The following is a 19,482-nucleotide window of genomic DNA, read 5'->3' on the forward strand; positions in this document are numbered from 1 at the left end:
GAAATTGTTGATGTAGATGACAGCTTGATTGGATGTTGATGTAGAAATGTCTTTGACAACTTGATTATGTATTGGTGCTTCTTGATTGCTTTTAGTTTTCTTGATTACATAAGCTTGAATGGAATTTATTATGTGCATGCAAGTCATTCATGTGTGGTATGCTACATGTGTACCATATTAGAAAGATACCACATGAAGGTTAGTGTCAAAACTAGACACAAAACAAAAACAATATCAAGAATCATGCGGCATCACAAACATACACATGGTGTACCTAAGATCCCCTTATTCAATTTCGGACGGATCGAGGACACAATGACCACCAAAAATATATGTTTTTATTTAAATATGGGAGTACATCAACCTTCAACTTCTCAAGCAATGATAATGTCACACTGCAAACTTTGGAAGCAAATTGTCTTCAATTAAAATATTACTTTGGATTAAAATAATGACTTTCACTCAAACAAATTCACTTATCGCTCCAAATTTACAAAATATACACCTTATAACTCCAAAATGACAAAATATACTTCTTATTTCTCTATTACAAATAAATGAATTTTCCACTCCTCATCTCTCCTAAAAATCACTCATTTAAAAATATACCCTCTATTTTTTTTTTAAAAAGAAACACTTTATCTAATTCTATGATCATTTCAAAGTTAATCATAACCCTCACACATATCACACATAAAAAAAAAATGAAAAAATAAAAAAACCTATTTAAACCAGATCCCCTTCTGACCAGCCAAAGCTCCCTTCTTTCCAACTGGTGATCCACCAATTCCCTTTTTGTAATCTAAAACCAAAATCAAAACCACCGGTGCCCTTCCTGTTCAACCAAACTAGTTACACTTTTCATTCAAGCTAGTTCTGCTAATTTTGTTTCGCGGGTCATGTCCGCAGCCAAAAATTCGCTAGAAAAGGGAAATTATGATATTTGAGTAGTAGAGACTTGATTCCTTCACCTTCTCACCCCAATCTGCCAAGTATGTGTCTAGAGTTCCATTTCGTACAAATGGGGAACTCGATCACCGTGTTATGAACCCTGTGTGCATTGTTTGAAATTGGTTTTCTCGCTCTAGAATTGAATTCTTTGCAAAGATGGTTGTTGGCTCTAAAAACTCAAGCATTGGATCTGTATCACCTATGTGATGTATTCTGTCAATCAAGAGGCGATGGTCTTGAAATCTGATCTTGGCGACATTGACTTCTTCATGCTCTTTCACCGAAGCATGAATGCAGGGATTCCTGAATGGGGCATCAACGATTTCCACGCAAGGATTCAAGTAAGAATAGTATCAGATAGTCATGGTGTTCACAAGGCATGGTTCAGTGAAAAACAAGCGTACGTCTCCATCTTCGGATCTGCCCGGGCCCAAGCGCTCCAAGTCTGAGGTGCTGCCAGAGGAGGAATCTGTTCGTGGAAACGACTGTAGAAATTCTAAGGAATTGGCATCATCCACTGCCCTATTGTGAGTTACAGTGGCGACTTGCCCCAATGGTCTCACTACTTTCCACAACCTGACCGCATGTTGTGTGAAATGAGTGGACCTGATTCCAGGTGTATGCCATCATCATTAGTTCGAACGGGCTTTGTACGAGGGACTTGAACACCAAGGCAATGGATGTTATCATCATCGTTGTCGAAAAAAATCATTTGAGGTTGATGTCAGCATCATTTTGCTACAGCTGAGCTGAGACGTTGCAAGATTCGAACAATCCTTCATAAAATGGTAGTGTCTTTTGGATTTAGCATTTAAAAGGTGGACGAATTGGAACCAATTTTGAAATTTGATTTACATTAAACTAAACATTACCAATCACCATTTTGATAGGATGTAAACTCATGTTTTTAATTGCAGATATTTGCTCCAACGGTCCATGACTTCATGAACTACTGAAGAATTCATGCCAACATCCTCCACAAGTCCAACTCCCAAATACTTTGTTGCACAAAGACTTGGCCCACAGTTATCTGCATTCAAAATTCCACGATCCATTTTTTTTTTCAGCGATCAAATGCAGGGCTCTTCAACAGTTGCATGTCTTAATCCCCAACACTATAAACCACAAATCTATGTGATGCTCCAATCTCACACATTGTTGCACACATTATTCACATGTCAAATCTATAGGTTGCGATGTTTGAATTTTTCTTCTTCAACTATGGCACACAATGATAAAGAAATAAAAACTAGATTTCTTGATATTCACTGTCTAAGTGCAGAACTTCGAAAATGACAAGAGAGCATGGATTCATATTACTGCTGAAGTAAACTAGCTAGCACATAAAATTTAGTAATATCAGTCTTTAGTAAGGAAGCACATCATTTGAGCATATAGAGGAACCTTGCTTCTTTTAGAAGTACGAAAGGGTCTTCAAAATGAGAGCAAATATACACCAGTAGTTAGGACGCCTTCCAGCAGAGACCATGTATACCCATGAACCATACCCATACATTCCAGGTATGTCCAAAAGAGCTATAAGGGACAACGTTTACCTTCCATTCAACAAGCAATCTAACAAGTAACTTGTGGCCCCACGGTAGCAAAAAAGGAACTAACAATTTCAGATTTCTGGTGGTTAACAAATTCTTTCAAATCTAGATGATTAGCGGAGTGGGGTGGACACAAAATGCACTTATGCCATGGTTTATCAAGTCCAATGACTTGCTGTCAAATTCAATCAATCTCCCTTCCAAATCCATTATCTCCTTTCTTGTAAATGAAACAGAAAAAATCAAATCCCAAAATGGACTATGTGAATAGAGAGCAGATGAAGCAGCAAACTTTACACATGAAAAAACACCAGATCAATGTGGAGTAATGTAAAAACACCAGATGAAGCGGAAAATGTTACAGATGAAGCCACAGTTCATGCCAATCAACGTCGTGCCTCTCAATTTTTCCACTGCAACAAAGTCAATTCACACGGCACTTACTCTGGCGGTGGTGAAACACACGAGCCAACAAGCCAACCTCCCACCAAGCAGTGGGGGAAATTATACGCTCACAACACTACCGTCCCTAGCTCCCCATCAAATGCCAAACTGTCGTAAATGAGTGTTTGCAACCACCGTTCACAATTTTTGGAAGGCTTCTCCGTTAACCAGTGATCAGGCTCACTCCAGTTTGACTATCAAGCCCTTAATCTCATGTTCATATCTAACTAATTTCACCGTAGCTCCGATACCACACGAAGGAAAATAACACACATAAAATAAGCACTCAGAAATATAGAAACCAGACATGGCGGAAAAGGCCTTAGCCTTACAACATTCCTCACATTCTCATTATTACTCAATCCAATCCAATGTATAAAGAATGATAATAGTACAAATAAATACATGAGGAAGTTGGTCTCAAGATAGTATGTCTATCTTGGACAAACTTGGTTGAGATATTTTCTCAACAAAACACTAATCTAGGAGAACTAGTTGGAGAGAATCTCTCATCCTAACTAAACTCCCCAGTTTGAGGAATGAACTCCTAATTCTCAAGATTTGATTTATTTAATTATGATATTTGGATTTATAATTGTTTTATTATGAGAGTGAGGCTAACACTAGTGACCCTTGAACCAGACTGTGGGTTGTGGTAAAGCCAGGTATTGTGTGGCTCGATGGGCTTAAGAATCCTAGACTGGTTAATGGCGGGATATACAGTAAATAATAGAGGTAGTTTCCCTTGATTAGGCCTAGGAATCGTTTTTAATGAATGATGGGATATATGGTAAATCCTAGAGGGTGGAGTCTTAGTTTAGGGCCTAATGATCTCTGGATCATACTGTGGATTGCGGTAAAGCATGAGAAACTAGGAGACATGAAAATTCCTCACAGTGTAGGTGGAGAAATCTGATGGCATTCAGGCTTGTTTTGGCCTAGTGATCTAGTGGAGATCATGATAAATCTTGTTATTACATGTTTATTGTGTTGGCCTAGTGATCCGATGTGGATTGCAGTAAAGCTTGCTTTCTATTGATGATGGTGAGGTGGGTTAGCCTTGGGATTCCCTCATTGGTTCTTTTGGTTTAAGTCCCACATTCATGCTTGGAATATGGCATGGGGTTGATTGGATGAAGAGAGACTTGGCTCAACCAATCTATGGTCGGGTGGAACGTGGTAGTCCCATCTTGGGTTGGATTTTTCATTCATTAATAAGAGGTTATTTCCTTGGTATATTATGTGTAATTGTACTAGTTTATATGTGCATTCTATGGCTGATGCATCCTTGATACTTTTGTTGCTATTATATAGTTTTCTCCATCCTTCATTATTTGTTTGTTCCATCCTTATAAGGATGTGGTTGCGTCAATACAGGGAACATATTCCTCCACGCAGGATAATCAATGATCCAATGACCCAACATTGACAATGTTACCATTCTCCTCTTCTTTAGAAAACCATAGTTTAACCTGACACAACGAAAGAACCCCCTCCATCTTTTTCACTTACATTTGGTGATCTCCACAACCATAGTTAAGAAGTGTCTTTTACCTTGGATCCATCTCATAGCAAACCAACAATGGGTTTTATTTCTTCCTGATGGATCCTTCATACCACGAAACTCTCTCACAATTTTCGTGAAGATTAGAACATAGGAGGCATATCAACTCTTAATGTGCTTAACGACGACGAGCTCCTTCATTATTTTGTTGCACATCACTGAACTTCTATCGATAACAGGTTCATTGGGCTTGTCCACGTAGCCAGTTTCACTCCATGTTCATGACCAAGAAACCTTATGTTGATTGTAGGAAATGAGCGAATTCTTATTCGTGGACGGAAGCTACTTTCTCGTTGCTCCGTGGAAACTGGGTACTTACAGAGGCCAGATTCAAAGCCACATGTTAGTTGCTATGTCCAAATTTGGGTGTTTCTTTGTGGGAGTTGTGTGAGTTGCGAGTGAATGAGGAGTTATTAAGGTGGGCGACCAATGGGAGAATTGATGAGAAAAGGAAAACAAAATATTTCTAACTAGGGATTGATCGCCTCGTAGATACGGTACAAACTCGATGAAGGACATTGAAAATACACACGGCGACGGGGTTTGGTAATTGCAAAAATTTCATGAGTTTTTCAAATTTAACCACATCCTTCTAAGGATGGAGAAAATAGATAAATTGGTATGAAGTAACTCCTTTGGTTCATATTTAGCTTTTATTGAGCCATAAGGAACCCTTTTTTCTAATGTGTCAACTTATGAATTCAAGATTCGAAGGATGTGAAAAATTTTTACTCCTTCAAACTTTGGCAACAGGTAGAGGATTAGATATCATTTTTCGGGATTCAACTGCATTAAGTAAGTCATTCATCTATGACCATTTCCATGTATAAAATATGCATGTAGGTTAACCTGATAATGCAATATAAATCAAAGAAGAATACTATAACCTACTTCTACTATCAATTTACAGAAGCTTAAAGATCGCGCTGAACAATATAACCAGAAGAAGAAGAATCAATCACACAACGCACATGAGAATATTTTGGGGAAAGCCTCAGCTAAAAACCCCACTATCTGTATTATCATACAAGGTGGAAATACATAGGAATTATACAAAGCATTAGCTCTCACAGCTAGCAGCACTCAGTACAATCCTCACAAATGTTCACAGGCAATCCTAGCTTCTCTCAAGCCTTCCTCTCTACCCTCCAAGCTCTTATTTCCTTGCGTTGTTCCTTTGGGTTGATCTCCTTCAACCAAGTGGAAAAAATCGATCTACCAAGTGGATGATTTCCTGATCTCACACATTGTCAGAACTGTGCAATCCTCAAGGAATTGATTCCTTCTGCATGCATGAGTTTTATTTATAAGAAAACACATGCAACTGATAGTACACTATCCTTGTCCTTAATCTCAACTGGGTCTTTCTTAGAATAGACATGCATGAGTTTCTGATGAGGGAATCTTCAGTTAACTGGAGTACACTAGTTGAGTGCATGCATGCATCAACTGGCTTTTAACTCTATATTAGTTCCTCAAATAGTTTGGAACTAATTTAACTAGACTTAACTCAGTAAACTAAGTTAACTAATTACAAATCAAATATAACTCAATCTTATCTCCTAAATTTTAGGATAACTCTTGCATGAATTCAGAAAGACTTCTAACTTGAATTTCTCCAGCTAATTAAGTCAAAATAACTTAATTAATTATTTCCAAGTAGCTGTTAAGACTAAATTCGATTTTAATTCACAATTTAATTCAAGGACAAATTAAATTGGAATATTCTTGTTGCCACATTTCAACATTCCATGAGAGGTAGTTGTAACTGACTAATTTCTCATGATTTTTGAATAGTCCACTTAGCACTCATTACATCAGGTGATGCTCATAGGGGTGAAGAAGTGGGATTGAAACTATTGAAATGAATCACATAGCGTCAATCATCATTTTCGAGGCTTGCACCCGGTAACCAGGACTTCCCTGGAGGTCACCCATCCTAGATCGCCTCTGGCTCAAGCGCGCTTAAGCCATAGGATTCTCTAACTGGTTGGAGCCAAGTCATTGGCGAATAATGTTTTCCCTTTGATAAATTAGGAGGTGGCCAATAAAGAATCTCCAAAAACATTTAGCTTTGAGATTTTATAGTCACACGCAATTTTGAGCCCTTTCCATAATGCCAGAAACTCTTCTTGGTTATTGGTGGTTCTCGCAAGTCCCTACGTAAATTGAGATACCATCTTTCCACCTGGATCCAAAATGATCCCTCCCACTCCAACCTCCCCCTTTATAGCTGGTTTTTAATCAAATATGGGTTATTCTATTAGGTTTTTAATTACATATCGGTCATTCATTCAAAGTAGAAAGCAATGAGTACATTTTTAAGATTTTTTTCATAAAATCTGGGTTATTTTTTGTGGTTTTAGATAAATATAGGATTTTTTATATAGAATATGGGAGAACATTTATAAAGGTATTTCATTAAATAAGGGTTATTTTATAGGGTTTTTAAATCAACTATGGGTTATCTGGTCAAAATAGAAAGAAAGGTTAAATTTTAGCCATGTGTGATGTTAGGCTGATGTACTAGTGGTATTTGATGGGGTTTTTAATGCAATATGGGTTACTTGGGTAAAATAGAAAGTAAGATAAAAGTTTAAGTATGTGTCAAATTATATGGATTTTATGTTATGATTACACATTTGCGAAGTTTGATTCTTACAACAAATTGCAGTACTGTACAAACCAACATAGATCCATCTTAACTCCATATCTACCAAGTACAGGAACCTGGATCAAATATCTCGAGATGCAAACTTCCTTTTGAGTGCAAAACTTGAGGAAAATTTTTCACCTAGATGGATTTTGTTCCACCCATTTCTTGATAGATCCTTAGTTAAGATGGATATATGCTATTTCTTAATACTAGCGATTGCACCACATGTTGCAAAGGAAACGTTGTAAGGAAATAGGAAAGGGAAGAGTAGCATTTATGAAAGAAGATGTGATATGCTATGTGATCTAATGGAATATTTAAATTATAAATATTAATTATTTATTTAAAAAAAATGGTTTGGAGAATTGTCTGAATAAAGAAATTGATTTTTTATAACCTTAGTTTAGTTAAAACAACTGAACTAACAAAACAAAGAATCAAGCATCCTATAATGCAGGAATATTTTGTTAAATAAGTGAAGAAAAAACATGGACCTTTAACATCATGTGAAAGCTTTATTTAAATAATCTCAAAATTGTGAGAAATAGTTTGATAGTTTTGAGTACTAACATAGATCCATCAAAACCCCAGAGATATTCAACATTTAAATAAATGTAGGCCTCAACAAGGTTCAGATGGATATTTTCTAGTGTGTGTGGTTAAATTTTTTTTATAAATGTTTTCTCTTATTGATACAAAATTAAAAAGAGGAAAAAAAGTTCTTCCCTGAACATGGCTGTAAGGCACATAGGCACTTTGAAAGCTTGAAAAAAATCACTACCAAACTCATAAATGGTTGAATATTACCTATTCAAAAGAAGAATATAAGGTGTAGATAACTAACAATTTGAAGGATTGAAAATGGTGTTAAAGTTGGAAACATAAATGTAGAAAGGCAAATCCAGAAGTGAGAGGAGCGAAGAAACAGAAATGTTGAACAAATACAACTCCAACCATGGAAGTGTCATGTCTATAATGTCAACTTCAAGGAAAAATGAGAATTGAAAAACCAAAATAGTAGGTATACAAATTACTAAGGACATGCACGAAATGAACTTATTTATCACAAGTCATGGAAATTTGTGATGTACCTAAGAACCAACAAGAGGCAAGAAGCAATAAAAACTCAATAAGAGTAAATAATATAGATTAACCATGGAAGCACATAAGTTCAGAGTTTATGTTGGGCTTAACTCAAAAGAAGAAAAAAAAATTCTCCTATGCGATTTCTACTGAAAAGACTCCTCTTAATGTAATATGGATCACAAAAGCTTGAATTAAGAAACTTTCTGTTGTTAAGAGCATGTTCTAAAAATGATTTATTATAAATCTTATAATAAACATGTAGATGCAACCAATATTAATAGGCTTTTCTTCAAGGAAGTTATTCAACTTCTTTATAGTTTTTATTACCTTTATAGTTTATTTACTTTCTGCAACTTGAAAAATGTGATACTTGTCCATGTGTCTTTGAAAAGTAATCAAACTATCAAGCTTTAAAAAATTTCACAAGGTATCATCTTTGTCACTGCATCATATTTTTTGACGTCTACCTTGAGGATTATAGTATTGGGAATTTGGCGAGTCACAACTCGTTATTTGAGCATTTTTTGGGTGAAAGTCATGGACTAGTGGTAACAAAAAGCTTTCATTGACCAACAATGCATTCTACACTTTTTATCCTCATTAGTCTAAGATGTATAAAATGTTTTCTTCTATAGATATTATTACTTCTACATTAAACATAACTTTATATTTGTAATTATCATGATATCTAAATTGTGTAGTGTCCAACAAACTATACTAGATTTTGGCAGTTGGATAGATGTTACGGATAAATGTTTCATCAGGGATAAAGTGACTATTAGAGTTAAAATTAAGCTATATATGTTCCACTATGCCTTGTAGTTTAAATTTGTGTTTAATGTATCCCGAGTCCCTATCTTCGAGGTTTTTTACTCTCATGTATCGATTGTTGAGAAATATAGTTAAAAATATCAATATCTAAGAAAGCTACCATTGTTTTGAGCCTTGTTTTTCTATGATTACCTCTTTTTTGTTGTTATTAGTGAATTGTATGGATATGTCCTTATTTCTATTGTTGGAAGATATCTTTACTAAGAAATATGTTTCATCAGTTCAATTTCCTTACATCCATCCGTAAAATGTTTGCTTGTGCTTCTTGGCTCTTGTTGGTTCTTAGGTCCGTTAGACATTTCCATGAGTTGTGACTATTATCACATCGGTTAATGATCTCTCAGTTAGATCCAATATTATCAAATTGATTTTATATAGACTTCATTTAATTCTAATAGATCCTTGACCATTATCTCATCATCAATATCTAATGTATGTCTGTAACTCCACAGATATATACACTTTCTACTTTATAGTATATACTTACAGACATACAATAGTCCACATATATAATTGTAGTATGCACTTATAGAGGATATCAATAAGGCTGTACTAAAGGAATTGGGATATAAAGTGAATGCAATAATCTGGCCCATGATACTAATCTATAAATCCTAAAGGCACTCTCTCACAGCAGTATTAAGGTCTCTGTCATGGTTAAGAATGAATACATTTCCAAGTTTTTGGTCAGCTAATCATTTGCAGACAAAAAGATGAAGAATAATGTTGTTTACTTCTATCCTACAACTAGGATCAATATAGTGCTAATGGGGAATGAAATTTTATCAAACTACTCCAACAACTAGACCTGGTATCAGCTAGTGCCCACTATGTTGAGAATCAAGAGAGCTATACTTAGATATAAGTTGCATCATATCAAGGTAGGAACCCCTTTGTCTATGGATGTGATAAACACTTCATTTCCTCCATCAACAGGTGCTTTTTGGGATGATATTGCAAAAATTTTCGTGAAGCCAATGCTTAAGTTTCTGACTAGAATGAGATCCTACTTTTTTATTGATGTGTATCCTTATTTTGCTTAGTCTTTTGATCCTACGAATATTTATTTGGAATATGCCAATTTTTGGGATCATGACAAAAAATACACGGACCTTAATGGCCTTGGGTATACCAATTTGTTGGACCAACAACTTGATGAAGTTTTAGCTGCGATGAAGAAACTGGGTTATGAGGACATTAGGTTAATCGTAGCTGAAACTTAAAGGCCAAATTCCGGTGACCTTAATCAGTTGGGTGCCAACATCTTTAATGCAACCCATTATAATAGGAGGCTTATAAGGATAATGATTGCAGATCCTCCCTTGGGAACAACTCGTAGGCCCATTCAATTCATCCCCACATACATTTTTTCATTGTTTTATAAGGATCAAAAGCCTAGACTAGAAACTGAGAGATATTGCAGTTTTTTATGTCCAAATGGATCAATGGTTTATGAGATTGATCTCACCAAGGAAATTCAAGATTCAGAGTATAAGCCTTTCCCTCCTCCAACTCCACCCTATGCTAGCAAATTATGTTGTGTTGTAGATGTTAATCTAAGTGTTTTTGCCTTGTTGTATGCTATTAATTATGCCTGCAGTATAAAAAAAAAACACACTACAAGGAAAAGACCTTAAAAAGTAGGTTTTCGTGGAGGCCCCTATAAAAATAGCCCAAAAATATGTTTGTAGCGGAGGTCACTAGAAGAGGTGGGTGGGCGGATGCTTTAACGGTTGTTTTTGGACGGTGCACCAATGCTTCTTATAACATGGTCCAATGTGGAAATTTTATTTTTATAAAATAAAAATAAAAACACGATGTGCTAAATAACACAACACATTAGTGCTTGGATAGTTGAGAAAATTGATTACCTTCATATAAAAAAACATCCTGCTCCATACCACTAAGGATCATGACTATAGTTTTAAATTTCAAAAAAATGTGGTTCTATTTTCCAACGATGCTCTGGTGCAGTAAACTTATTGATACACACAGGGGCATTCTCTAGAGCACACTGCTAGGTGGTTTTTAATTTCTAGAAAAAGAGTGTTGCTATAGTAAAAAAACAACACCGGTGTGGTACTTGTATAGAAACTCTTTGGAGCATCTTGAGAAAATAACCACGATATTTTTTAATTAAAAGAAAATGTGGCATTGTTATGTATATTTTTAGGAAATTATATATTATAGAGCAATGGAACACATAGAATATTGCATAAATATAAACACAGAAAATGCATAAAACCAAAGAGACACAGATATATGTGGTTCACCCAGTTTTGGCTACGTCCACCCCGAATAGCCAGCCCTTCCTTTCTATTATCCAGCAAAATGAAGACACAACCTACGAAAGATCCGCTGTAATATCCTCTGTTTTCTCTCACAGTCTCACCTCTCTGTTTCTCGCTCAGATAATACACATCTATTACATAGCCTCAATAAAATACCCTCATACAAAGAGAGGGGTTGCCTTCTAGGGAAAAAAACCCTAAACTAAACATAAGTTCTACCGTCAGATCATCCGCCTAATGAAAGGCCCAGATTGACTAGAAATTACTATACTTTTACAAGGCAATTTTACATATGTTTTTAGCTTCGGGGGAACTGCCCCCGAAACCCCCGCCGGGGGACCGCTAGCCCCTGGACCCCCCAGCAGAGGGGGATCGGCCCCCCCAAACCCCCACGGGGGGAAAAAGTCCCCCCCGCACCCTCTCGCGTGGAGGGGTGTACAAACTTCCTGGGGTATACATCCAGCTGGAACAAAGACCTCTAAATAATCATGCTCCACACCCAAGATATATCCTAGACTGGTGTGGCTAGAGAAATGCACTAGAGGAGGGTTAAATAAAGAAACCCTCCTAGCTGTAATTTTCATTTTTACCATCTATAGTGTGAGAGAGCTCTGAAGCACTGGTGCCACTCTTTCCACATGCAAGTACCCTGACGTCAGTCCCTCTCTTGCTCACCATCCTTCCATATCATGCTCATTGTCTGAGTTTCTAATTTTTTCAAATCGTGCTAATTTTTTTTTTCTCCATTATGCGTCCACAATGCCTCCTCGACAACCAAATGTCGAAGTAACGCCTATGTCTATTTCTAATTTACATTTTTAACACATTAGAATTTCAACTTAGGTTAAATTTTTGATTGTTTTTGAAAAATAAAAGTTCAACATGTGGTGCACTTGATATGTTTGGTTCACACCGATAGCAGTGCGTCGTGTAAATTTACAAGGTGCACCACATTTCAGTGCATGAACATAACACACCATCATTATTGTGGATCATTTTTTGAATTAAAATGCACCAAGAAAGATGCGACAAATTGTACATCAGTGTGTCACACTCAGTGCATTTATATTTACCAAACACACCACAAAAATAATAATTAAAAATATAACTATAGCGCAGTGCATTCGATAACCTGAACATTCTGTACCAATGAAAAAAGGTTATATGTGTGCATTGGTGCACAAGTGTGCAACACTGCTATCAATATTTAAATTTTTGAACCAACAGTGGTGCGCCATACTTATGTGTGCACCAATATCAGTGCGGTTATAGTTGAAAGTTCATCAACATCGATGCATGACTATATTTTGAGCTCACCACTGGTCTTTGTTTTTTTTTAATTTAAAGTTATGTTTCCATATTTATAAATACATTTTTCATTTAATAAAAACATAAATATATTTTATGAATGAGGCTAATGTATTTTATATGTCAATCATGTAGCAAAGATGTCAGCATAGGGAGCAGGAGCAGTAGGTGGGCCCCATACAATATGGTCTGAACATGGCAGGTTAGAGAGAGAGAGGGATTTATACCCTAGCCCTATTACTTCAATGACCTGAGCGCTCTTAAGGAATGTAGGTATCCTCAAGTATTATGTTATGAAACCAGCTCACAAAAAGATAGATGAATGCTTTAGAATTTAGCCTCTTCGAGGGGGAAACCTCCTTTACATTACACAAATGAACAATTCTTGGATGATACAAATTACAAGGCCTCCTTTCTATATATAGGAGTCTAAGGGGTCATAATATAATCAGAGCCGACATAACAATAATAATGTAAGGGCACAATAATAACAATAGTGGGCTTCTATAGGGCACAATAATAACAATATGGGGACTACATGGGCACAACAATACAATAAGGGGGTTGTACTAATAACAATGAGTTACACTAGTAGTATAGGGGCCTAACATGCCCCTCTCCTTCAAAAGGTGTTATCCTCAATGTTTGAGTAGTTCTTGATGCTTCTGTATAAAACTATTGTCCTCCCATGTGGAATATTCAGTGGGTAAGTTCTTCCACTTGATGATATACTCTGAAATTGATCGACTTCGTAGCTTTCGGGTTCTTGTTTCTGTGACTGCTCGAGGTTCCAATATGATTTTTCCTTCCTCATCAAGTTCTGGAAATATTGTTTGAACTGGGATCTTATGAAACTTTTGAATGAGTGGCCACACTTCTTCATCCTTCTTCCATTCATCCCTTGCTTCATTTATCCAATTTGGTTGGATAATAGAAATAGCATAAAACAAGGCTTCCACATCCTCATCCTTTCTTAAGAGTGCATCTACAGCAACATTTTGCTTCCATTTTTTGTAGATGATTCCAAAGTCATGACCCAACATATTTGTGACCCATTTTTTCTATTCTTCTAAAGATAATCTTTGTTCTAAAAAGCATTTAAGAATATCATGATCCCTTTTTACCTTGAAGTGTATTCCCATTAGGTAAGGTCGCCATTTCTTAAGTGCATGTAGTATTGCCAACATTTCCTTATCATAAATAGCTTGCTTGAGATGTAGCCGTAAAAATACCCAATCGCCTACATCAAAACTTCTTTCATTACGATGTTGATCTGCCTGTTGTTTCATTCAATTATGCACCAAAGTGGCTTTATCCTTTAAAAGTTGGAGAACTTGTTGTTGATGCTCGATGTGATCTTTCACTACTTTAACCTTTTTCTTCTTGATATTTCATTCTATCTTGAGAGTTTGAGTGGTAATTTCTTCTAATGCTTTACAAGATATAGTCGGATTCATTTCTTGATGCTCGATGTGATGTTTTACTTCTTGAACATTTTTCTTCTTGATATGTCCTTCTATCTTGATAGTTTGAGGAGTGGTAATTCCGGCCAATGCATTACAAGATATGGTTGGATTCATTTCTTCTTTCTCGATGTGATCTTTCACTTCTTGAACCTTTTTCTTCTTGATATGTCCTTCTACCTTGAGAGTTTGAGGAGTGGTAATTCTTCTCAATGCTTTAAAAGATATGGTTGGATTCATTTCTTCTTTCTCTGGGGTTCGGTCCTACAGTATATCCTCTTCCTTTGATGTTTCTTGATCCTTTTCTTCCTCCTCTTCATACTCTATGTAAAATAGTTTATTCTCAGCACACTTATGACCTTTAACGAATTTTCTATCACAATTGTAACTAAGCCCTTTTTCTCTTTTTTCTTCCAATTGCTGTGGTATAAACCTTGTAGGTTGTGGAGGGTTAAGGGAAGAAACACTTCCATAAATATAGTCATGAGTGGCGGGATTCCTTGTTTCCATAATTTGGCTTTCAATTTTTCTTGCCCGCCTGAATGCCTTCTCCAATGAATCAGGTTCCCAAAGACGAACCTCGTGTTGAATGTTATCCTTTAAAGTACCCATGAAGACATGAATCCTTTACTTCTCTGGAATATCATTTACCCTTATATTCAATTTTTGAAAGTCCTTAATGTGCTTTGCCATTGAACCATTTTGTTTAAGATTTATCAATTGGCTAAAGAAGGTGTTTCTCTTTGTATTCTCATAATGTGCTATCATTTCCTCTGTGAAAATTGACCATGTGACAAGTGGTTTACAAGAACAAATCCCTTTATACCATAAAAATTGAGTTGGTTCTAAATAATTAGATGCAATACATACCTTTTGTAACAGTGGGACTCCATGTAGATCAAAATATTTCTCCATCTGTAGTATTCAATTCACTGGATCCTTGCCATCAAACTTCCTCATCTCGTTTTTTCTTGATTTTAGGAGCTTGATCTTGAAACGACTATAACGTTGTAATATCGGATCTTCTAGTTCTAAAATCGTGACCTAAAGTATCCATCCGCGTCCTCCTTCCAATGCCACCAGTCTGATCGAAATTGGATTCTCCAAGAAAGAGTTATACACATTCTCCCAAGATGACCTGATTATATACCTTTTTAGAAGAGCGAACTTGTATGAAGTTCCACATGTCACTTTTTTGACCTTTGGATCTAAAAATATACATAGAAAACTACATTCCGTTCTCTTTCTATAACTTCTTCTGAAATTTCAATCTAATGCCTAGAGAGATAGTTATGACGATTTTCCCCAGGTCATCTGTTTATGATGTAATTCGGGCGTCTTCCAAAAGCCTAACTTCCTCATATCATACATCCACAAATATAGTGAGACAAGATCTGAAATTTAGACATGAGATTCAACACGATTTCTTCTCAAATGGGTTTTTTTTTGTAGATTCTAAAACATCACAAAAAATTAATTATAGCGAAAATGCCATGCTGACCTGTTTTGGAGCAGTGAAACCCTAGAATCCAAAACTCTGATAGCAAATGTTATGAAACCAGCTCACAAAAATATAGAAAAGATAGATGAACGCTTTAGAATTTAGCCTCTTCGAGGGGGCAAGCTCCTTTACATTACACAAATGAACAATTCTTGGATGATACAAATGACAAGACCTCCTTTCTATATATAGGAGTCTAAGGGGTCATAATATAATCAGAGCCGGCATAACAATAATAATGTAAGGGAACAATAATAACAATAGTGGGCTTCTATGGGGCACAATAATAACAATATGGGGACTACATGGGCACAACAATATAATAAGGGGGTTGTACTAATAACAATAAGGGGTTACACTAGTAGTATAGGAGCCTAACATATTATAAAGAGGCTACATGCTTGAAAGTGTTCTCTGTCTTATTAGCGCATCTGATCCACCGATGGAGTGCCCAAGAGTAGACTTTCATTATCAGTCCTAGGGCACGGTATAGGCCCACTAAGGTGGAAATATAATTTATCACTAGCCCATCCAGGAGGGTAGGATTATCCCTAGTTCCCTAATGTCCCCCATGGGGTTTCATCTGAGAGTTAACTTGCCTACACTTAGAGATATGTCCATCATATTTTCAGGTCCATCATATTTTCAGGTTCGTATATGATGTCTCTTATATGACATATCATCAGATCTAGTACGGCACTCGAAAAAATGAGGGACGTAGGCTGGCATCATGCAACGGCATGTACATCAGATGAGGGTGGTGATGATGATGATGGGGGTGATGATCATGAGGATGGTCATCATGATGCTTTTGGTAGTACCACCCCATTGGATCATGGTCTTTAGGGTGTCGGTGATCCTTGTGGTGGTACAACTCCTCGTTAGATTATTACATTTGTGTGCTAGCTAATTACGTTTACATGTGCCAGAGGTGTATATAATTAGATGATGGTAGTGATTGAATGTGTATCTTAGATGATTTTTATGATTGTTATATGGTTATCATCATGATTTTTATTTTTATGAAATAATATTTATTATAGATTATGTATTGGTGAACTTATATCAAACTTTTATATATGAAATTACATGCAAAATGACTTATTTAAAAAATAAAAATGTAAAGGTATTTTTATAGATTACGAAGTTTGGTATGGTTGAAAATATGATTGTAAAATCATGATACATATTTTTCTATTGCTTAGATAGTTCATTTATATTCAATCTAACTTAATTAGTAAAATATTTCAATACTCACAAGGAAAAAATAATTAGAGATAAAATAGTTCAATTAGTTCTTAATAAGATGAAAATGTGCAACTCATTCAATTTTTAACATAAAATATTATTAATAATAAGTTATTCAAAAATACATCCACAAGGTCTTGGATAGACGGTGATCAGATGGTTTGTTAAGGCCCCCCTTGATGTGAAGTCATTGGTTCAATTCCCACCCTGATCGGGGTGATATGTTGGGCATGATGAAGATGTAGTCCTATTAAGCTTACAAAAATTTAATATGAAGTATTTGCGGACTATGCTTTCTGGTTTTCATTATTTAGAATGTAGAAGGTTTTAATATACTTGGACATATATATCTTTGTTAGATAGTATTAAACTTTTTTATTTTTGGATGGCATATAATGCGGTTAGGTGGCCAAAATATCTGGTTTCCCACATGGCCTAACCACTTGAATTATGGTTGTAACATGTCCTTATTGAAGAAAATGAATGAAAAAAGGTCTTTCCAATATATATATATATATCTATATATATATATATATATATATATATATATATATATATATATATATATATATATATATATATATAATTTAACTAATTCAATATTGGTTTATAAAATTCAATCTATTGTTAAATTTAAAAAAAATAAGTCACAATTTTTTTTTATAACCTGCAGCCTACATCCATCTTAACTCTCGATCTACCAAGGACCTAGAGGGATCAAATCTCTCGAGATGCAAACATCTTTTAGACTGAAAAGAGATTTGATCCCTCTAGGCGTTTGGTAGATTCAAAGTTAACTCTTGATCTACCAAGGACCTAGAGGGATCAAATCTCTCGAGATGCAAACATCTTTTAGAGTGAAAAGAGATTTGATCCCTCTAAGTGCTTGGTAGATTCAAAGTTAAGATGGATCTATGCCACTATAATATATATGTAGCTGACAATGAAATATTTTATTTATAATTCACGTTCTCTACATTAAAATGTTAAAATATGCCCCTTAATAATTTTTTCTTGTATGTATACATTTAATTATTTTTATTATTAATATTTTCTAAAATATTAGATATCAAATCAATATTAAACATTGAAAATTTTATAAATATCCCTCATACATTGAATTAGAAAGCATTTATTAATGGAATAAGAATTCTCTCAATCTTTCTCACTATAGTTAAAATATAAGAAAAATTTCAATTTAAATTACTTTACTTTTCTCTATATAAAGTATTTATAAAATTATGTTATTTAATATGGACATTGAATTATTTTACTTATGTTTGTTAGTAAAATAATTTTTTTCTATAAAAAACATTCTCGTTGCCCTCCGCCTCCCCGAGATCTGCGAGCTGTTCGTGCTCTCACGGGCTGGTTGGCCATGCTAGGGCTGTGCCCCTCTGCGCCCCTCTGCCATGGATGAGCTGGGCTCATCCCAGGCTCCTCCTATCAATCTTCTGTTCTCCCCCAAAGCTGAAGATGTCGCATTCAAGACTCTTCTGGCTTCGCTGCTAGCCAAGAAGAAATAGAATGCTTCAAAGTTTGTTAAAAAACTGGAAAACATTCCGGAGGTCTCCCTTCCTCCAGAAGGACTGATCAAGGTTGCTCTGTCGCTGGCAGAAAGGGCCCTCGTAGGTCAGTTCACTAGCCTTTGGCCTTCTCCCAAAGCCACGAAAGCCTGGGTCTACAGAAACTGGAGACCTTTAATCAAGCGAAGTGTCACCTCATATTTTCTAGGGCGAGGTTATTTCCTGTTTGAGTTCATCTCAAAAGAAGACAAGGATCTAATCTTCAGGAACGGGCCCTATTTTATGGGTCCTTAAGGTCTCTATTTGAACAGATGGAATCCCAATTTTGATCCAGATAAAGATGTTCCGTCGGCGGTTCCAGTGTGGGTAAAACTTCCGAATCTTCTTGTGCATTTCTGGGACTGGGACTCCCTTCAACATATTGGCAACACGCTGGGAAAATTCATAGATCGTGCAAACTCCAAGGATCAATATGACTGCGCTCAGATCTGTGTTGAAGTAGATCTGGAAGTGGGTCTTCCGGAGGCTATAAAGATAAATGTAGGAAGCTGGACTCATATGCAAAAACTTGACTATGAGCAGCTTCCTTTGAAGTGCCGCAAGTACCAGGAATACATACATTTTGCCAAGAACTGCACAAAAAATGAAGAGGCGGTGCAAAGAAAGGAAGAAGGATGGAAGTAGGTCAAAAGGTCAAGGGCTAACCCTAAACTTTCAAACCCTTCTGGAGCTACAAAAGGAAAATGATTGTAGCCTTCTTCTAGTGGCCAACCAAAGGCACAAGAGAATGCATTCACCCCTCTTTCCTCTACCTCACTTGAAATGCATGAAATAGAACAACAGCAGAAGGAGGCAAATGAGAAAGAGATCCTTGAAAATTATAGTCAAGGTGAGAGAACAATAGTAAGCCCTAAGGAAAAGGCTACAGATATGGAAGAGGAAGACCTAGAATTGGAAGAATATGAGGAAGAAGGAGAAATAGGAGATTCCCAAACATTGCCTCGCAGATCGACAAGAGGAAGGAAAGATGATCGATAAAAAAGAGAGAGAGAAACATATA

General features: G+C 36.0%; 1 pseudogene; it reads left to right on the plus strand.

The window, feature by feature from the left end:
• Window positions 1-1,314: 1,314 nt before the first annotated feature.
• LOC149198794 (putative glucan endo-1,3-beta-glucosidase A6) lies at window positions 1,315-19,106 on the plus strand (annotated as a pseudogene).
• The last annotated feature ends 376 nt before the right edge of the window (window positions 19,107-19,482 follow it).

The sequence above is a fragment of the Pinus tabuliformis genome, chromosome 2_1 (assembly GCF_031772625.1).
Source record: "Pinus tabuliformis cultivar Carrire ecotype Pingquan chromosome 2_1, CPIR1, whole genome shotgun sequence".
Lineage (NCBI taxonomy): Eukaryota > Viridiplantae > Streptophyta > Pinopsida > Pinales > Pinaceae > Pinus > Pinus tabuliformis.